At 41.7% G+C, this 19,437-nt stretch overlaps 1 long non-coding RNA gene across 2 annotated transcripts in view; it reads left to right on the top strand.

The window, feature by feature from the left end:
• Positions 1-3,993: 3,993 nt before the first annotated feature.
• LOC116818943 (uncharacterized) overlaps positions 3,994-19,437 on the top strand; it is an 82,234-nt gene continuing 66,790 nt past the window's right edge. For both annotated transcript variants that reach the window (XR_004372304.2, XR_004372305.2), the window contains exon 1: positions 3,994-4,113. This is a non-coding gene — a long non-coding RNA (uncharacterized LOC116818943). The remainder of the gene's footprint in view (positions 4,114-19,437) is intronic.

Below are 19,437 nucleotides of genomic sequence, written 5' to 3'. Positions count from 1 at the left end.
AAAGCAGTCCTCCAAGCATTTGAGTGTCTTGTACGCAATAACCAAACCACTGTCTATGGAAGAAAAGGGTTGTTAGACACAGGGACGACTCTATGTTTTTTGCTGCCCCAAGCATGGCAGTCAGGCGGCCTTCGGTGGTGTTTCTGCGGAAGGTCCACCAGTCACGCGGATTCGGCAGCATTTCTGCGAGTGATCTGCCAGTCTTGCGCCTTCAGCGTACCTGATGCTGAATTACTGCCGAATCCACGGAACCAGTGCACCTCCCGCAGAAACGCCGCCGAAGGCTCCCTGGCTGCAGCCATCACAACGACCAGCACACCACCTCCCACCCCCCGGCTTGCCACCCCTGGCACACGCTTGCTGCACTGGTGCCTGGAGCCGCCCCTGGTTAGACAATATGGGCACACATCACTGTGCTTCTCCAATACTTGATTTCTATTAGGATGTTGTTCTGAGTGCCTTTGCCTGGGCTAAATATACTTAGGTAGACTGCTCTGTGTATGACAATTAAAATAAGGCACAGTGAGCTTAGCCCAGAGTCACACATACCCCAGATCTGTGCCACACTATGAACATTTATCAAGTGCAAGGCCAGTTCTCCCTAGAAGATTTCTGTAATATTGTCTCCTTAGGAGACCTACATTCAGACTGGCTTGACTTGAAGATCCAATGACATTTTCAATCACGGACCAAATTTCAAGTGATCTGGCTTGACATTTGGATAAGTGTAAATTATAAGTGGATAAGTGCAAATTATAAGTGAAATTTGGATAACCGCGAGCTGTGGTTCCTCACTGCCTTGCCAGCCACTTGTTCTGCTCACTGTTTCACCAGCTACTTGCTCACCAGCTGACTGTCAGTCACCTCCTGCTCTTACATGCTGGACAGAAACACAATCTCACCACAACTGATTTCAGCTCTGATTGAGGCTTTAAAACAGGGGTCAGCAACCTTTCAGCAGTCATGTGCCGAATCTTCATTTATTCACTCTAATTTAAGGTTTTGCGGGCCAGTAATACATTTTAACATTTTTAAAAGGTCTCTTTCTATAAGTCTATAACATATAACTAAATTATTGTAGTATGTAAAGTAAATAAGAGTTTTTAAATGTTTAAGCAGTTTCATTTAAAATTAAATTAAAATGCAGAGCCCCCCTGGCTGGTGGCCAGGACCTGGGCAGTGTGAGTGCCACTGAAAATCAGCTCACTTGCCGCCTTTGGCACACGTGCCATAGGTTGCCTACCCCTGCTTTAAAATGACAAAGAGGCTCCTAATAAAGCCTATTTAGCTCTTTCTTTGAACAGGGGAGGATCCACGCCTCCTGGCTGGGAGACCTGTCCCCCACCCCTTTTACTTTCACAGTGGTCTTGCATTCATGCCCATGGCTTAATGAGGTCCTTTCAGCTGAGGTGCCCCCCTCATGTGGGACAGGTTAAGCACAGTTCTGTTGCCCTTTATTCACACAATAATGACAACATTGGTAATAGCATTTCACTACCCCTGCATTCAGTACCGAAGTGATTTGTAACCCAATACCAGCCAAAGTTGTTTACTTTGAGCAACATACCACTCTATTTCCTGGATATCAAAGCAAAGCAGGAGCAAACTGTATATACATGAACACACCTAAAGTCTCTTCTCTTCCCAGCTAGTTGTCAGGGGAGAATTCATTCAGACCCTGCTTACACCTGCAAAGAAAAGCTGGAAAACATGATGCCATTGTACCCTAAGGCCTCAGAAATAGGACAGCCAATAAAAAAAGCACAAAATTCATTATTAAAAAAAGCATGATGATTCCCACCATTTTAAAGTCTATCTCAGGGGTAGCAACCTATGGCACGTGTGCCAAAGGCGGCACACGAGCTTATTTTCAGTGGCACTCACACTGCCCAGATCCTGGCCACCAACCTCTACATTTTAATTTAATTTTAAATGAAACTTCTTAAACATTTAAAAACCCTTATTTACTTTACATACAAAAATAGTTTAGTTATATATTATAGACTCATAGAAAGAGACCTTCTAAAAATATTAAAATGTATTACTGGCACGCGAAACCTTAAATTAGAGTGAATGAATGAAGACTTGTCACACCACTTCTGAAAGGTTTCTGACCCCTGGCCTATCTCATTATTTTTGAATGCTTGACATGGACAGTACTGAACTCAACAAAAACATTTGCCAACCTGCCTGCCATCCAACACCAACTGTCTCACAGCTTTATTCCAAAATTCCCTCAGAGCCAGATGTGCAGCACCATATTCAAGAGGCAGTAGAAAGCACTGGCCTGCTAGCAGGGCCAGCGCTTCCATTTAGGCGGCCTAGGCAATCGCCTAGGGTGCCAGGATTATTGGAGGGGGGGCAGCATTTTGCCGCAGAGAGGGCGGCAGGCAGCTCCCATGGAGCTGCTGCAGTCGTGCCTGCGGAGGGTCCCCTGGTCCCGCGGCTCCAGTGGAGCTGCTGCAGGCATTCCTGCGGACGGTCCTTTGCTCCCGCAGCTCCGGTGGACCTCCCGCAGGCACGGCTGTGGCAGCTCCACCGGAGCCGTGGACCAGTGTGCGGGGCAGTGAAATGGCCGTGCGCCTAGGGCGCTAAAAACACTAGCGCCGGTCCTGCCTGCTAGTAAGCAGAGATCTGCAGGAACCTGAGAGAAACAGGGCTGGGTCTGTCTGAGAGGAGGACTTCATCCCTAACAACTAGCTAAATAAAGAGGATGAGACATTGGAAAAAAAATTAAAAGAAATCCTTTTGTGGGAAGGGCAAATTGTTCTAAAAAATAAAAAAAGACATCACAATGGAGATGGTTTTAACCATATTTTGTTTTAATTAGTGAAATGCACCTGGTGTTACCAGCCTGAAGCAAAACCCTAGATCTGAACAACCTCTAACTTTGGGAAACTTGGATCTGGCGACTGTCCCCTACTTCTACTCTGAGCTGAAATTCCAGACTAAACTTCGACTGAAACACCAGAAAAGTATTGATCCCGATATAAATCCAAATTTTGAGGCTCAGGGGTGAGGATATATGTGCTATTTCTTTAAATCTGTAGCAGGAATCCAGGCAGGAGGGGAATAGGGTAGGCTGTTATTATTATTTACTATTTAATTATTACTCTAGGCAGAAGTGCTATGGTGAAGCAGAGCACAAGAGATGAGCTAAATTAGCTGCCTACTTATGAATTAAAATGAGTGTGTGACTGCATGTGTGTGGGGGTGGGATCTTATGTCTCCCCAGCTTTCAGTGGCAGTAATGAATCCCAGCTGCTTGAGCCCTTCAATTCTAGCAATCAGTTTCCATAAGGTTTCATTTTCAAGTCACTGCTTGCAAGGAAATAGTCCAGAAAGTTTTATTATTATTATTATTCATTCAAGCTGAGCTGTTTCATGAAGCTCAAATGCCAGCTCTATTAACAAGAAGTTTGCCTGAGCTCCAATCCCCCTAAGCTACATTTTGAACTTAAAATGAACTATTGTATATACAAGGTTTTGCAAAGCCCAGTTGAAATGTTCCCATTTTGTAATCTTAATTCCAGTGGAAGATTTTTTTTTTTTTGAGGGAGTGCCAGGACAAGTAAGCCCCAAAGTAAAAGTTTAGCTAAGAACAAAAGTGAAACCTCTCCATGTTACTTGTCCCAGTTGGGTGAAATACAAAAAGCAAGCAATCAGCATTAATACTAGAAAGGAAATCAGATTTTTTAAAATCTTGGCCTTAAATAATGTAAATTTATTACACAGGAATTTTAAAAGACAACAACACATGATTTTAATCTGACAGCATCTTTTTAAGTAGTTTCATTTTCTTGCTAGTCAGTGCCAGGGGTTGGAAAAGACATCAGGTTTCTGTTAGACATAGCTATACCTCAGCAAGATCCTGTGTAATCCTCTGACCCAGTGAACATCTCAGAGGTCTGCATCATTTGATTATAGCATCACAGATCTGACAAAGAGCTCCACCCCTTACTAGTGAGCAGTAGCAGCTTTTAGGGGAAGATAAGACCAGAGGCAACTGGGCAGAATAGCAGCTGGAGGAAGGTTGTTGCCTGTTGCTGTTAGGGGGAAACCAGGGACATCTGCTACTACCTCTGCCTTGGGAGGCTTCAACAAGATGCAGAGGTAGGTGGTCTGATCCCCTCTGCATGAGAGGGTAAGGGGAGAAAGAGGGAAAGCACTTACCTTAGTAGCCTTGAGGGTATTGACTGAGTGAGTGCATCACCCTTTATCCAGGGCTCCTAACTATAGGTGCATCTTCTGTTTGCTCTTGGGTGCTGTATTCTCTAGAGACCAGGGAAGAGTGACCTACTTTTAGAGGCACCTTAACCTCATATACCCCTTAGGATAAGCGATTTGGAGGCACAATAAGGTGGGGGGAACTGTTTGCCTGCCTTTATTTGTGGGATGTGTGTGACACTTGACAGTCTTTACTTTTAGGATGGTTAATAGCATATGTGCTGCTGATTTCTCTGTGTACACAACAGGTTTGGGGGATGGTTAAAGAGCAACAAAATAAAGATGACAAATCTGCCCTCCTTGTTCTTACTTGCTGCTATTTTAGCAGGCAGCCTGTACTTGCAGACAACTAGAAGGGAATGATCAGGTGCAATTTTTCTGCTTAAATGCATAGAGTACTAAAGCTTTTGCTCTTATTAGTCCTGATTGGATGCTTTCTGTCAGTCACCTAATAAATAGTTCAAGTGCCACTACTGATGTCTTTAGCACGTGTGTGTGTGTGTGTGTGTGTGTATGTGTATGTGTGTGTGTATATATATATATATATATATATATACTATTATTTCTTCATCGTATAGGAACTTTCCCAATGTGACGGGGGATGGGATGGTGGACAGTGGTTGTTCACAGCATAAGAACTTTCCAAAGCTCCAAGTGTACTGTAATCATTCTCATTTGGGAGATGAGGAGGAGAATTTTTAAACCATTTGGATTTATAAAAATAATTAAATATAGTTGCGTTGAAGAACAATGGTTCTCGATCCCAGCTTCTAGCTTAAATGTTATCGGATTCTGCTATGACATGTGGTTCATGTGGAATCGGATTCTACTCTCTTTTGCACTGGTGTAATTGAAGCTACAGGAGTTACTCCTGATTTACACTCATAACTGAGAGCCAGATTTTCCTGGTAGCATATCTCTCACTTTCTGTAAGTGGACAATCAGGGCCTTGCTGCTAGAAATATTAGGACCTGGTGCTGCAAACACTTGCACATGTGAGTAACTTCACTCTTATGAGTAGTGAGCTTACCAATGGACTTAGCCTCACTGTGAGGATGTCCTCCATTTAAACCCCAATATAGCAAATTCTCTTCCCCAATTAGAGAGAGTCTGTGTATTGTCATCATAAATAATTTGTGTCCAAAGTGTCAGATCGTGAAACTGAAGTTTCTAGAAATGTTCTTGAATTACCATTTTCAATGTGCTGGTTGTCTGTCTGATAAGATTTTTTTGACACAGAATGAGTGTTTAATAGTCCTCTCTCTCCTGCACCCTCCCCATAAATAAACTCATTTGGTAATGACTCCACAAAGGCAATTGCTATATTCATGGCTTTTCTTAAAAAAAAGAAACCCCTAATAGACTGCCTAGGTGGAAACATGCAATGTCCCAGTTAGGGCAATCTATGTGCCAGAAATACTCTTTTGTTACTGGCTTCCTTCTATCTTCACACCTGGAAATTGCTAATGGCTCAGCATCTCTGTGCACCAAGTGATACACCATTTGTGTGAGTGATGCAGGTCAGTGAACCAAAATGGTCATTCCATTTCCTAAACCCCATGTCCTCTTGAGGAGGTATCAATATACTTTTCAGTGACAGGGATTTGGCCCCTTCTTCTGAAGTGCATAACGCTTCCAGCTCTTCTCAGTCTGACCCAACTCGCACTGTAATCAATGGTAATCTTTCTACTGACATCAGCCCTTCAGTGACTTGCAAAGTACAGACAAGGTGTCAGAATCATGTTTGTTTCAATACTACAGCAGGGTGAACAGAAACAAACAAACTTCACTTCTACATCAATCCCGCTGCAGCTGTATGCCTTCCAGACATTCACACCACTCTTTGGTAATACAGTATTCCACTGGACAAAGATGCAATTACCAAAACATTTTGGCCCAAATTGTACAGCATTGTATTAGAGTCCTATCAGCAGCAGGGCATGGGGGTGGGAGGTGGGGCCAGGGGAAGAGGGAGATGACTGTTATTGCCTGGGGGGGGGTGGGGGAGAGTGACTTTGTTATTGCCATTACAAAATGAGTAAGATTCTTTTAGATTAAAGGTGGGCCTGTTTTAAACCTGGGGGAAAGAGGTCCCATCTCTGCAATTAAAATGGCAACATTTGGCCAATTTTGTGAATTGCAATGAAACATACAAGTCTCAAATGTCCTTGTTTTCAAAGTTTTGAGTGACTGTTCCTCACAGGCCTTTGGCCAGAGCTTTAACTCTGTCCCACTGAACTCAGTGGAAGTATTTGCATGTGAAAGGATCAGCTGGTCTCTAATTTGTAGCATTCAGTGTGCTGCTTTGGGGTCCAACCATATAGCTAACTTTGAGATTAGTCCATTTAAATCACTGAGATGACCCATGGGCATAATGTCACTCATGTTCCTAGTGTTTGCAAGAGGAAGCTCTGGGTCTTCTGCCCAGTGTGACTCGGAGTTGTTGGTGACAGCTGCAAAATCAAGATAAATATCTTCCCCTATAGCAGCATATTTGGGGCTAGGACTAGCTTCTTTATGGACTCTTTTGCTGGCTAGTCCGGCTGCAGGTTGCTGGCCATTTGGGCTGACTGTGAGGTGATGACTTTGGATTTGTTTGCTTCCTTTATGAACCATTTTGCTCCCTGCTGTGTGTCAACAGTAAGTGCATGTTCTAGCTTCAAATATGTGAACTATACCGCCCATTACATTAATAAGTAAGGATTATTTCATGCCCCTACAGGTATGATGCAGCAGTGAACATGTTCCTTTTAATTGCTGTAAGACACACATTCTCATGCTTGTACCCTTACTCTTCTTTTAAATTTGAGTGGTGTTTTTAAATTGATGTCTTTAAAAAAATTAAATGAAGATGATGGGGCTGGTGGGGAGGGAGGTAGCTGTTTGTCTTGGGTTTGGAAAGTGCTAAAATGTTCTGGGGGTTTAGGTTTATGTATTCTTGAGATGTATTATGGGAAACTTTCAAAAGGGAGTGAGTGGACAGGCCTTGGAGAGTCAAGGGCACCCCTGAGAGTGGGAGTAATAAGACCTAGGAGGACCACTCTCCACAGCAGAGAGGCACATTCCAGAATGAGGGTAGGGGGAGATGGGATGCCATGGGGATGCTCTACAGAGTACAGGGAAAAGAAAAGGCCATTCTTGAAAGTGGGGAAGAGAGGAAAAAAAAGGATGAGGTACCTCATAAAAATGCTGGAGAAGCAGTCCCTGACGGGGGAATGGGATTATTATAGATTGCAGCCCCACCAGATGTGGATAATAGGCCGTCAGTCTTCCCCACGAAGAAGATAACAAGGTGGGGAGGGAAGGGTAAAGATATGCTTGTGGGCTGGTGGATCAAGGAGCTTAGGGAGGTGCCTATAGGTATGGATAAGTATCTGATTGTTCAGATGCTGTCTGAAATAATCCCATATTACAACACCTTGGTTTTCACTGGTTTCATATGTTTCGATCTAATGCTTGTAGATGGCAGTGTGCTTTTTTTTTTTTAAATGCATTATTGTGATATCCCATCACTGTAATGAAGCATCACTGCTTCCGATCCAGTCTCTGCTGCACTGAGTGCCAAGTTCTGCTTTCACATTCTCATATTAAAGATCCTACACACTTCACTCCAGCCAGTAGCTTTGCCTTGCTCACTTGTTGAAACAGAGACTGTGACCAATACTACTTAGCTGGAAGATCTCCTGACTAAGTTCTCACCACTGCTTAGCATTAAGGACTCCCATCCAGATAGATGCTATGCCAGATGCTGCTTAGCCTGGAGGCTTGCTAGCCAAACACTGACTTTGGGGTGCACATAAGGTGACCAGATGTCCCAATTTTATAGGGACAGTCTCGATTTTTTGATCTTTTTCTTATATAGGGTCCTATTACCCCCCACGCCTGTCCTGATTTTTCACACCTGCTGACTGGTCACTCTAGGTGCACAGGCTGTGAGTTAGTGGAAGCTCTTACTACTTTCTAGCAGTTACCCCATTCACTGGCCAGAGCAGAGAGTAGCTTGGACACAAATTTTAGCTATGATCTCTGTTAATATCATGGGTCTGAGAGAGATTTGAATCAGGGTGAGTAAGGACTTGCGATGAACAAGACAAGTGGTTTGGGAATCAATGTGGTTTTATCCATCCTATGATTTCCATCCAAGCAGATACTCTTCCATATAAATGAGGTTGCTAAGGCCTAACTGGCTTAATCTTAAGAAACCTATTAAGAGTCTTGAAAAATATAACAAAAGTAACAATTCACTTTATCTGCGCTCTGGCTTTTGGTCTCACAGAACCTGAATAGTTGCCTATGGCCCTTGTTCTGCAAAGGACATAAGCAAGTGCTTAAGTTTTAAGGCAAAGAGTAGTCCCATGGACTTCAATGGGACTATTTGCGTACCTAAACATGTGCTTAAGTGCCCTACTGGATCAAAGCTTATGAGAGCCCCACAGCCTAGTCTGATTAACTCGGTCCTCGTGTTTCACCATGTGTAAATTGGGGCTAATACTTCCCTACCTCAGAAGCATGGTAAAGGTTAATTCATTAGGGTCAGTAAACTATGGAGGGATACTCTGCTGAAAGGTGCTAGTCCAGTGCCAAGATTTACACACGTACAAAGGAGGGGAGGAGAGGGGAATGAGTCAAAGGCAGAGGGCGTCACTAACATTTCAGTTGTCTCAGGGTGCCCTCTTTTGGAGCTTCTGAATCACTGCATTGGACTCAGATGTATCTTCAACAGTCTTCTCTCTTGCTAACATCTGCACTCTGTAATTGAGGGCTTTGGGTTTAGGTATGTTTTTAAAAATGCGAGGGATCCTTTTATCACAATTAAATGCAAAATCAGAAGGTGTAATCTGATTTTGAGAGTTTACTGCAGCGCTCACCTTAGTCCTCAACCCTGTGCTGTTTCCAATGAGATATCAACAAGGAGCACGTTTGACCTCTACACTTAATTGGCTGTCAGCCCAGTGTGGCAAAAGAGGCTGTATTCTGATATAAACAGATACATCAACTGTGATTTCCAGAGCATCTGAAGGAAGGTAGGTATCCACATTTCATTACATTTCAGTGAGATGTGGGCCTCTCGCTTCCTTTAACCCTTTGAAAATCTCACCCTTTGTCAGTAGACAGTGAACTGTGTCTCCTGGCTGGCTTTCTAACCAAAGGTCTCTAAAAATAAGATGGTACGTGGTCTAAGGCAGATCATTTAGAAGATAATTTCAGATGGTATGTTATCTCATAGAAGTAGAGAGCAGGATGAGGTCCAAACAACAATTTGTCTATTGCTTAAACCAAAGCTGCAAAACTGTTATGGAACCTTACCAGACAAAGTACAAAATTCACTTGCATAGCCTGATGGGTAGGGGTGGGGGTAGAGAAGGATGGGAAGTTTTTACTTATCTCTCAAAATAAATAAGTTGCCCTAGGCATGAGGGTGATTAGAAATTTGTGAGGTTGGCTTAACCAATGGCTCTAGTCACAGAGGGTTAAAGAAACTTTTTTTTTTTTTTGTCTGGCCTCTAGTAAGCTTGAAGTCTGTCTTGAGAGGGTTCAGGGGACAGTCCATTGTCTGTTGGAGAGGAAGGAGGATAGTTGAATATTTCTACTAGCCTAGAGAAGTTGTTCCATCTTATTTCTATTGTCTAGAGTCCTTTCTTTTATTCACAGGAATGCTCTCCTGCATCCTCACTCTGCTTGATTCCATGGGACATTCTGGATTTGGAACTGAAGGCTCCTCTCAAACACCTACATTCCTGGATCAGCTAACCTTTTAAGAAGGGATTATATAGTGTGTATAGAATGCACCTAGAGGAGGAAGAGAGCCAATGACAATACCAGGGCATCAAAGGCGGCAGAAGGAGAAGAGTCACTCCTCTGTTTAAAATGAAGTATCTGTTCTGCTTGATCTTTGTTTGCCTAGTGTACTCTCTCTTTCTGCTGCCTGCCTGCTTACTCATCTGCCCCAAACCTGGAACCCAGTCCAGATCTAGGGGAGTCCTTTCATCTACTTTAACAGCAGTTTCATTAAGTGCTTCTATTTTCCAGCCTCTCATAGTGGGGTATCATGAGACTTCCCAGCCCATGATATCACAGTGATGCAGCAACCAGAACAGAGATGTAGTTACTCACTAAGGACCAAGCTTCATGGATACATTATCCAGGTTGAGCTGGCCAAGCCACAGTGAGAATTTTGGATCAGTTGAATCTGAAGGTGGTGCAGCTGAATGTTGCCCTGTGCAGCATCACGTTGTGGGCGGGTTCAGATTCTGTTCTGTTTAAAAGGGCACCAAAGCGTCGTATTACCCCCGCTTGGTTTTACTGTGGCAGCAGTTTGAGAGACAGATGAAGATTAATGAAGTGTTTCAAAGGGCATTGCCCACCTCAGTCAGCTGGTATCCACTGTCAGCCTTCTCCTGTGATTCTTGCAGAGTATGCCTAAGAAGAGCCCACACTGAAGAAAACATTAATTGTTCGTGGGCAACAAATAAATACAGTGAAGAAGCTCACTAGCCAGTGTTCTCCCTGCTGGCCCTGGCAATGCTGTAAAGACAACATCCAGACAAGTAAAGAAGACAAGGGGGGTGCAGAGCTTCTGTATCAATTGACTGGTGAAAGAGGTTATCTTCTGAATTCTGCCTGGATGGCAAACACTCAGCCTTTCTGGGTGTCAGAATAGTAGAAATGAAGACTTTGAATTGGGGCTGGAAGTGACAAGCCTTTGTCCTCTTTGCTTACCAGCTCAAGATTTTGTAACATTGCATGCTATGTGGGAAATGTATATTGTGCCAGAAGCGTGGAGGGGACCTGATGTAACAAATTGTCTACATGCTATTTGATAGGCTAAGAAACCTGTTCGGGCCATGATTAGGTGAAGGTTGATATTTAGGGTTAATGTGTTGGATTAGTTTTGATTGGTTGTGGATTGGTCCTGTTTTGAGCAGGGGGTTGGACTAGATGACCTCCTGAGGTCCCTTCCAACTTTGATATTCTATGATTCCCATAAGATTCTCACAGATTTCAACCCAAGATGGAAGAAATCTAGCAAGATTATTTGTTCTCCTGATGGTTGTCACATTGGAACTGCAACAGTGGCTTCTTTTTATTTGGATCTAGGATAGCGCTAAGACTGCAAGAAAGGGTTTGGGGCTGAGTTTGAATCCAAAGCTCATCCTCCTGACATTCTGAGGAGGTTGGAGTTTGAGGTTCCACTTGTGTGCAGACAATGCACATCAACTGATCAGTGGCCTATGCTTTGTAAAGTTCAATAACTTCCTGTCAGTCAGTGGACACAAAGCAAGAGGCAGAGAGATCAACAGGAAGCCTTTGTATATCTGTGCTATTCTCAAACAGAAGGAGAGAGACTGAGAACTGGTATTTTTTCTTATGCTGCAGAGAAGAATATCTGGAGGCATTTTGACTATAGGAATAGCATCTGGAAGAAGATGACAGCCTGGTCCTCTGAAGAATCTACGTGTTCGTCAGGCTTGTAAGGCAGTTTGTCTGACAAATGACAGCCCAGACCAATGTGAAGAGGGGGACCTTGAGGTAATTTTTCTTGGCAGTCACATAAAAGGCTTCTCTCATGGACTGGGGACAAGAAGTTCATTGACTGTGGCACAGCAGAAACAGCCAGAGCTGCCTGCAAAGGTGACTTACAGGATGGGACCTTGGACTTCTTTTGTTCTCTTACCAGGTCAATCAGGAAGGAAATCTGTCAAAATGAAGACAAAGATCTTTACAATGAGCATAAAAAATGAGGAGTATTCTTGCATAGCCCTCGTCATCCGAGGCAGAATGAGACTAGCAGCTGAAATTGTGGTGCTAGAATCTGCATCAGGAGATGAGGAGCCTAAGGAGCCAGCACTGCCACTAATTTCCATTGCTGCCTGTTAGATTGTTCTTTCACTCTGATTATCATCCAAGAGTGATGGATGTGGGAGGTGGTTAGACCTGATAGCTCACAGGCCCAAGGGGGGAAGAAACAATCACTTCTCTTTAGAAAGGAAGGGATGGCCAAGTGATTAAAGCACTAAACTAACATTCAGGTTCCTGGGTTCAATTCCTGTCAAATCACTTAATGCCTCTTTCATTATTTTACAGAGGGGAAAATAATACATCCCTACTCCACATGGGTGTTGTGGGGATAAATTATTAACGTTTGTGGGGTGATGGTACACTTTGGTGATAAGAGCTGTACAAACAGACTGAGATCTTTAAAATAACAAAACAAATAGCGCTCCATCCCTGCCAAAGCTCTTGGCAACTGAACCAAACAAATACAAAAAAATAACATGGATCCTTCAAAATACAAACACATAGCAACAAACACAGGGCTGAAATAAAAGGAATGAGATATGAAATAAAAGGAATAAGAATAAATGGATGGACAGGAACATCAATATTAGGTCAGATTTCCAAGTACTCAGCACCAGCGACAAGGGCCAGATTTCTCATTGTGACACTTCTGGGCAGATTTTTCAAAAGAGCTCAGCACTCAATATATTGAGCTCTTTTGAAATCAAGCAACTTTAGCTCTTTTGAAAATCTGATCCATGTTGTCCTAACCTGATGGGTTCTGACTTACAAGGCATCCCAGACAAGTGGTTTCATTTTTCTCCCTCTCCTCATTCCCCGAAAATCCAACACATTATTTTCTCCTTCTCACCGTGGAATCCAACTCTGTACTCCTATACAGATGAGATCAGTTGGAGAGGGATGTTCTTGCAAACAGTCTGTTTCCCTCTACTGGAGGTAGCAGAATAGAACAGTTCTAAGATGTCAGCTGATTTGCAAAGCAGCTATAAAACCAAGACTAGCAACTTACAGAAAAGGTGAAACTGCATCTTTTGTGATCAGAGCTCTGAAACTCTGTGCTCCAGAAGGTGGCAGTCTCAGCAAGCAGGAAACTTGTTCTCCAGCAGACATGTGTTCTTTGTTTTTAGGGTCATACAGTTGTGAGGTTTTTCTCATAATCTTTATCTTTCAAAAAAGACCAGCAGACTGTGAGTTTGACAAATATTTGTATAGTATTGTGAATTCATACAGACTTCAAAATGACCTTTGAGTCAAAACTGGAGCAGATTCCCACATAAAAAGGAATTGGATTTAGTTATTATTTTTGCATACAAAACCTGTATAAACAGAAGATATTTAAGTGTATGCCCTAAATACTTCACCTCCAAAACTGGGGCTGGAACAGCATAGCTGCCTGTTCTTTCTATTTCAGCTCTTCAAATCTGCTATCAACGGCCTGATCCGTCTCTCCTTACACAGGCAGAACTGCCATTGACTTCCCAAGCTCCATGAGCCTTAGAGGATCTACAGGAGTGAAGGGGTATCGCTTTGTCTTGGCACAGACTCTGAAGCCTTGGCACCCCTTATTACCAATATTGGTTACCTTCCCTACCCAGGGTTCAATCCTGCAAGACACTGAGCAATTCTTGGAAGTGATTATCATTCAATGGGAGTTGAGGGCACTCAGCACTTCCAAGAACCCTTCAGTGCCTCATAGGACCAAGCTTAGAATATCCATAGGGACACAGTGGGGACACATTGTGTGTAGTGCCACCACAGCTGGCTTGCCTCCAGCTCAGTCCCCTGTGGGGCCCAAGGAATGGGGTAAGGATCTGCACTGAGGAGGCAGCTGGCCTTCTATAGGGGAGAGAGGAGATCTGTGGGTTGTAGGTCTCCTCCTTGTGTAACTCTCCAGGGCTGTTATTAAAACCTTTATACAGGACAGCTCTTTTGGAGCTGGGGTCTGCTAGTTTGCAATGAGGGTCTGTTTCCAAGACAGAGCAATGTGTTTGCTTGGCTAAGCTGACAAGGAAACCTAAATATATAACAACATAAATAAAAGGAAAAATATAATAAATACATCAGGCCTGTTTCTCATTTACATTATGAGATCCCTTCACTCTGAAGGGAATTTACAGCAGTTGTAAATATAATTTATGCCCACTTTAAGGCCCCTTTGTGCTATCTGGTTGGTGGAAAAGGACCTTGGTGTGAATGAAAATTACGATTGGTACGAGGCTTTTGGAAATGGCTTATAACAGAGCACAAGTGCCAATGTTGCTATTTCTGTTTCAGGGCTGCACTTTTTTTTTAAAACAAAATATTAATTTCTTAATAAATTATTCCAAAAACTTAGAAGCCTTAAAAGAGACTTTCTATGCTTTTTCTCTTTGAAAGTAACAATTTGCAACTTTTAATTTTTCAGTGGAGTCCACAAGAGACAATCTGGATCTCACTCTGATGTCACTCCATTGAGATATATATAATATTTTTTTTTCCTTTTCTTTGAGTGACTTTGATTTGATACTGCTGTAACTGAGGTCAGGCTATAGCCTTACATATGATATGACTTGCTAAGTCCACGTCTTTGAAAGTTGAAAGCTGAATTTTTGTTCAATGTCTAATAGTATTAGCAGTAGGGCTGTCAAGTGATTAAAAAAATTAATTGTGATTAATTGCACTGTTAATAATATAATACCATTTATTTAAATATTTTTGGATGTTTTCTACATTTTCCAATATTGTATTCTGTGTTTGTAATTAAAATCAAAGTGCACAGTGCTCACTTTATGTATATATTTTATTACAAGTATTTGCAAGGTAAAAAAACAAAAGAAACTACTGTAGTGTAATCTCTTTATGATGAAAGTTGAATTTACAAATGTAGAATTATGTAAAAAAGTGCATTCCAAAATAAACCATTGCAAAATTTTAGAGTCTGCAAGTCCATTCAGTCCTACTTTTTGTTCAGCCAATAACTCAGGCAAACAAGTTTGTTTATGTTTTGCAGGATATTCTGCTGCCCCTGCTGCCCGCTTCTCGTTTGGACCAATGTCACGCTGAAAGTGAAGAACAAGCATTTCTTGTGGCACTGTTGTAGCCGGCAATCTCAAGATTATTATATGTGCCAGAATCCAAACAAGGGTTCTCAACTGGGGGTGGGACCCCTCAATACGGTCATGAGTCTGATTACATGGGAGGTCGCAAAGCTGCAGCCTCCACCCTAAACCCCGCTTGGCCCTAGCATTTATAATGTTATAATATATAAAATTTATAAGGGGGTCGCAACTCAGATAGGTTTGCTATGTGAAACGAATCACCATGACACAAAAGTTTTAACAGAAAACCAATGCCCTTCATGTTTACGCTACCATCCATTCCAGAGGACATTGCGTCCATCTGATGGTGGTTCCGCTTGATAATGGTCCAAAGCGTGCAGCCGACTCATGTTCATTTTTCCATCATCTCTGAGTCAAGATGCCGAGCCAGCAGACATGCTGATTTCAATTTTGGTATTCGATTCTGCTCAGATTCTTCTTTCCTGTTAAGACTTTTGTTGTCTCTTTACACTCACTTATTGTCCCAGATTGCATTGATTGATACCTCTGGGCAATAGCAGGTCTCTTCATGATACTTTCCAAACCTGATTTTTTCTCTAGACCAATATCTGTGAAGTACTTCCTGCCAACCTTTCTGCAACATGCGTCTATGCTCGCTGTAATCATCACCACCTTGCCCGACCCTGCTCCAACTGAAATGTTCATTTGTGCACCTTCGCTCCATCAGGCCCCCGACTGTCTCATACGGCAAGTTTCTCTTTGCAGACTCCGCAGATCCCGCCCTCACATATTTCATTGGACAGGACTTCAGATTCTTAAACCTTGGGTTGAATGCTGTAGCTGTCCTTTAGAAATCTGCAACATTGATACCACTGTGGGTCCGCATTTAATGGTTCGAACAATGTTGAAAGTGCAAGTGAAGCGTCTAGCTGTTCTTAAAATGAAACAACTGCTGGGTCACAATCAACATACTACAGACCGGACCGCTTATGTGACAACCACATGAAAAAAAATTATATTTGTCTAAGATTCAAAGGCGCGAAAAATCCTACAAAGAAACAGTTGCGTGAAGAACCATAGCCATATTAACTCGCTTACAATCACACCCAGGTGATGCAAGCTCTCAGGCCTCTCTAAAAAGGAATTAATTGGACACTTTGATGATTTAATTGTTTCATTTTATTATTACACTGTGAAATTCACACAGATTAAACCGCCCGCGTCGCCCACTCACATGCGTAACCTATCTTCTGGGCTCTTGGAAAATCACCGCCGCGAGTATTGCGCTTCCGAAAAAGTCTTGAAGGGCATTCAATGAAAAGTTAGAACCATATCGTGGGCACTAAAGTACCCTCAATTCTGGCATAACAAGGCCCTTGCAAATTGCCTGTTCTCACTTTTCTGGTGACCTTGTAGAAATAAGAAACAGGGCACCACACCTTATCCTCCCCAGTCACAACTAAAATCAAACTGTTTGTCTTAGCAATTGGCCTTAACAAGAATGGCGACTGGAGTGGACCTAATAGTAGTTTAACATTGAGTTTTGAATTTTGAGTGGCAGTTATGATAAGAAGAAGAAATCTACCTTTGAAGTTGCATTTTCACGCACAAGAGATTGCACTACCAATCCACTTCTGGAAGCGATAAAGAGGAGAAAACCTTGACTAACACCCTACTATAAATAAAAAAATGTTGTTTACAACCAAACTACCCATGCACACACTGAAGCTATTCTTGCCAGCCGCATGGTAGAAAAAATGAAATGGCAAAAACAATAAAAAATGATAACACTATAACCCAAAATGCCAATATTCAGTATCAAGTTTTAACATAACACAAAATAGTGACAAATCTAATTGCAACTAATTGAACTACAATACTTGTATAAGGTGAATTGAAAAATACTATTTCTTTTGTTTACAACTATTTGCACTGTAAAAATAATCAAAAATAATATACATCTTGATTTCAATTACAAAAAATACAATACATATGAAAATATAGAAAAACATCCAAAATATTTAATAAATTTCAATTGGTGTTGTATTGTTTAACAGTGTGATTAATCACAATTAATTTTTTTGAGTTAATCATGTGAGTTAACTGTGATTGAAAGCCCTAATTAGCAGTTGAATCACATGGTGATGGTATTTCAAACTACCTCCAGATCAATAAGAAACCTGTATATTAATCTGCAGAAGGAAGGTTAGAAGCTTCAGCTATTTTAATTCAGAACTTCAGTTTGGAAGAACAGAGCATATTTTCTGAAGAAAGGCCACTATTTTTTGCTGTGTTCCAGTGTGGTCAACCTTGTGGAGTACTTGCATTAGGGGATAAATCACAGGGAAGCCAGCAGGACATAGATGGACAAGGGGTTTAATGTTCCAGTTAAAATAACGACATTACAAAGAAACTCAGAATGTAGGACCAGTTTGATGTGTTACTCAATTGGCATAATTTCCAAGGTCTTTTAAGACAGTCCTGGTTTGTGAATGATGATTTTTTTTTTTAATTTAAAATGAGAGTGAATAAGTGATCTGAATTGCTTGTGAAATGATGCACTTCTCACTCTCCCAGTTCCCTCCAGCTTGGTATATTGTAGATTCCCATGATGTTCCCAGAGGATGGCAAGTTTCCCCTCCTATCTCAGGAGGCACTTGGCAGGGGAAAAAAACATCTTACCTGTGTTGCAAAATTCTGTTTTTAAAATGGAGAAGGTTTTTATTAAAACAAAAAAATCAAATCTACTTTGGAAAATTCTTGCTTTGCTCTCGTAATGCTTGGACTAAAAATTGAGTCATCAGTTTCACTTTCTTTTGTGGGAGCATAATACTCCAATGGTTGGGTTGCAAACTCTAAAAGGGAAAGTTTAAATGAAGGCAAACTGTTTTCACTGGCTTTTCAGACAATCATGAAAACATCTGTTTTCAGTTTTATAATGCCTCCTTTTATTTATTTATTTATTTATTAAACTAAATTTTATTATTTGTATTCTGGTTGGTAGTACCTGGTAGCTCTAATCAGTGACCAGGATCCCATTTACCTAGGCACTGTACAAACACAGAACAAAAAAATCTGTCCCTGTCCCCAAGGATTTTGAGACTAAACAACCAGACAAAGTCCCTTTTACACACACGCACACACACACACTCAAAGTGTAGCCCAACTGAGAATTACTAAACAGAAACACGTGACATGAAAGAACGTAAACATAATAAAATCTAAAACAATCCATTTGGAATAAATGCTTTGAACAGAGAAGATAAGCAAGGTAAGCAATGGAATGTTACACTTTATACAAATATAGAAGTTTTGAAATAGACCTGGAGTCTTATTTGCTTTGAATCTCTGTTGCAAAGATGTTGGATCAAAGCTTATCCCTCTAATGCAAAATAAATTGTATTAAATATAATTATATGCCACTCACAAAGATTCAAAGACAGATCTCATCAGCCATACAAATATCTAGGTACGTGTATTACCGGTTTGTCCCAGGGTTGAGAAACAATTAATTTAATTTAATAACTCGGTGAGGGGATGGTGTTTTCATTAATTTTATGGAAAAAACTCAATTACCAGTTCATAAGGAGTCTGATCGAAAACCTATACAAGTCAGTGGAAGTCTTTCTACTGATTTCAATGGGCTTTAGATCAGGCCCAAAATACACAGTAATCTTTCCCCCCACAACACGCCTAGGCAATATAATAATGCATCTTCCTTTCCTCATTCTAATATATGGGAAAATTACACCTTCTAGTTCCTGCTAATTTTGAGGCAAGATCCTCACTGTCATTATCAGAGGATCTCTAGTAGTATGTTAATGAAGCAATGAGACATGACAGGTTGTGTGCTGTGGTCTAATAATGTGCCTTGGAGGTTAATAGCTCCTGACCCTCGTCTTCATGTATAAAGTAACTATGAGCAGCTAACTGTCCAGATATATCGTTATTAGCCCTTGATCTACTCTGGCCTGTCTTCTTGCAGTGATGGAAAATTCATGTATATAGTTAAAAAAGACAATGCAATCCTTTCACTTCTCAGCCCAGGTGCAAGGTCATGTTTGAGGGGACTAATTACAAAGTGTTTGATTATGGCAATGAAAATCCATTAGCACATTTAAGAGGAACACTTTGAAAATTAATGGTCTTTTTGTTTTGTTTTTTCCCTGAAGGAAGCAGGTAAACAGCTATCCTGTAACTGTGAGCAAAATTCTGGGGGAGAATGAGAAGCTTCCCATTACACTTAGGGTCCTAGCTTTGTCCTGTCATTGGGAGAGTGCAAGAAAGATGGCTGGGGAGGAGGTTGGTCACTGCATGCCCTCGTCTACCCTCCATGGCAACCAGCAGAAGTGACTGACTACAGAGAGAAGCA

This window comes from Chelonoidis abingdonii, chromosome 3, assembly GCF_003597395.2.
Source record: "Chelonoidis abingdonii isolate Lonesome George chromosome 3, CheloAbing_2.0, whole genome shotgun sequence".
NCBI lineage: Eukaryota > Metazoa > Chordata > Testudines > Testudinidae > Chelonoidis > Chelonoidis abingdonii.
The sequence above is the reverse complement of the archived record's forward strand: the minus strand, read 5'-3'. Positions and strand labels throughout refer to the sequence as shown.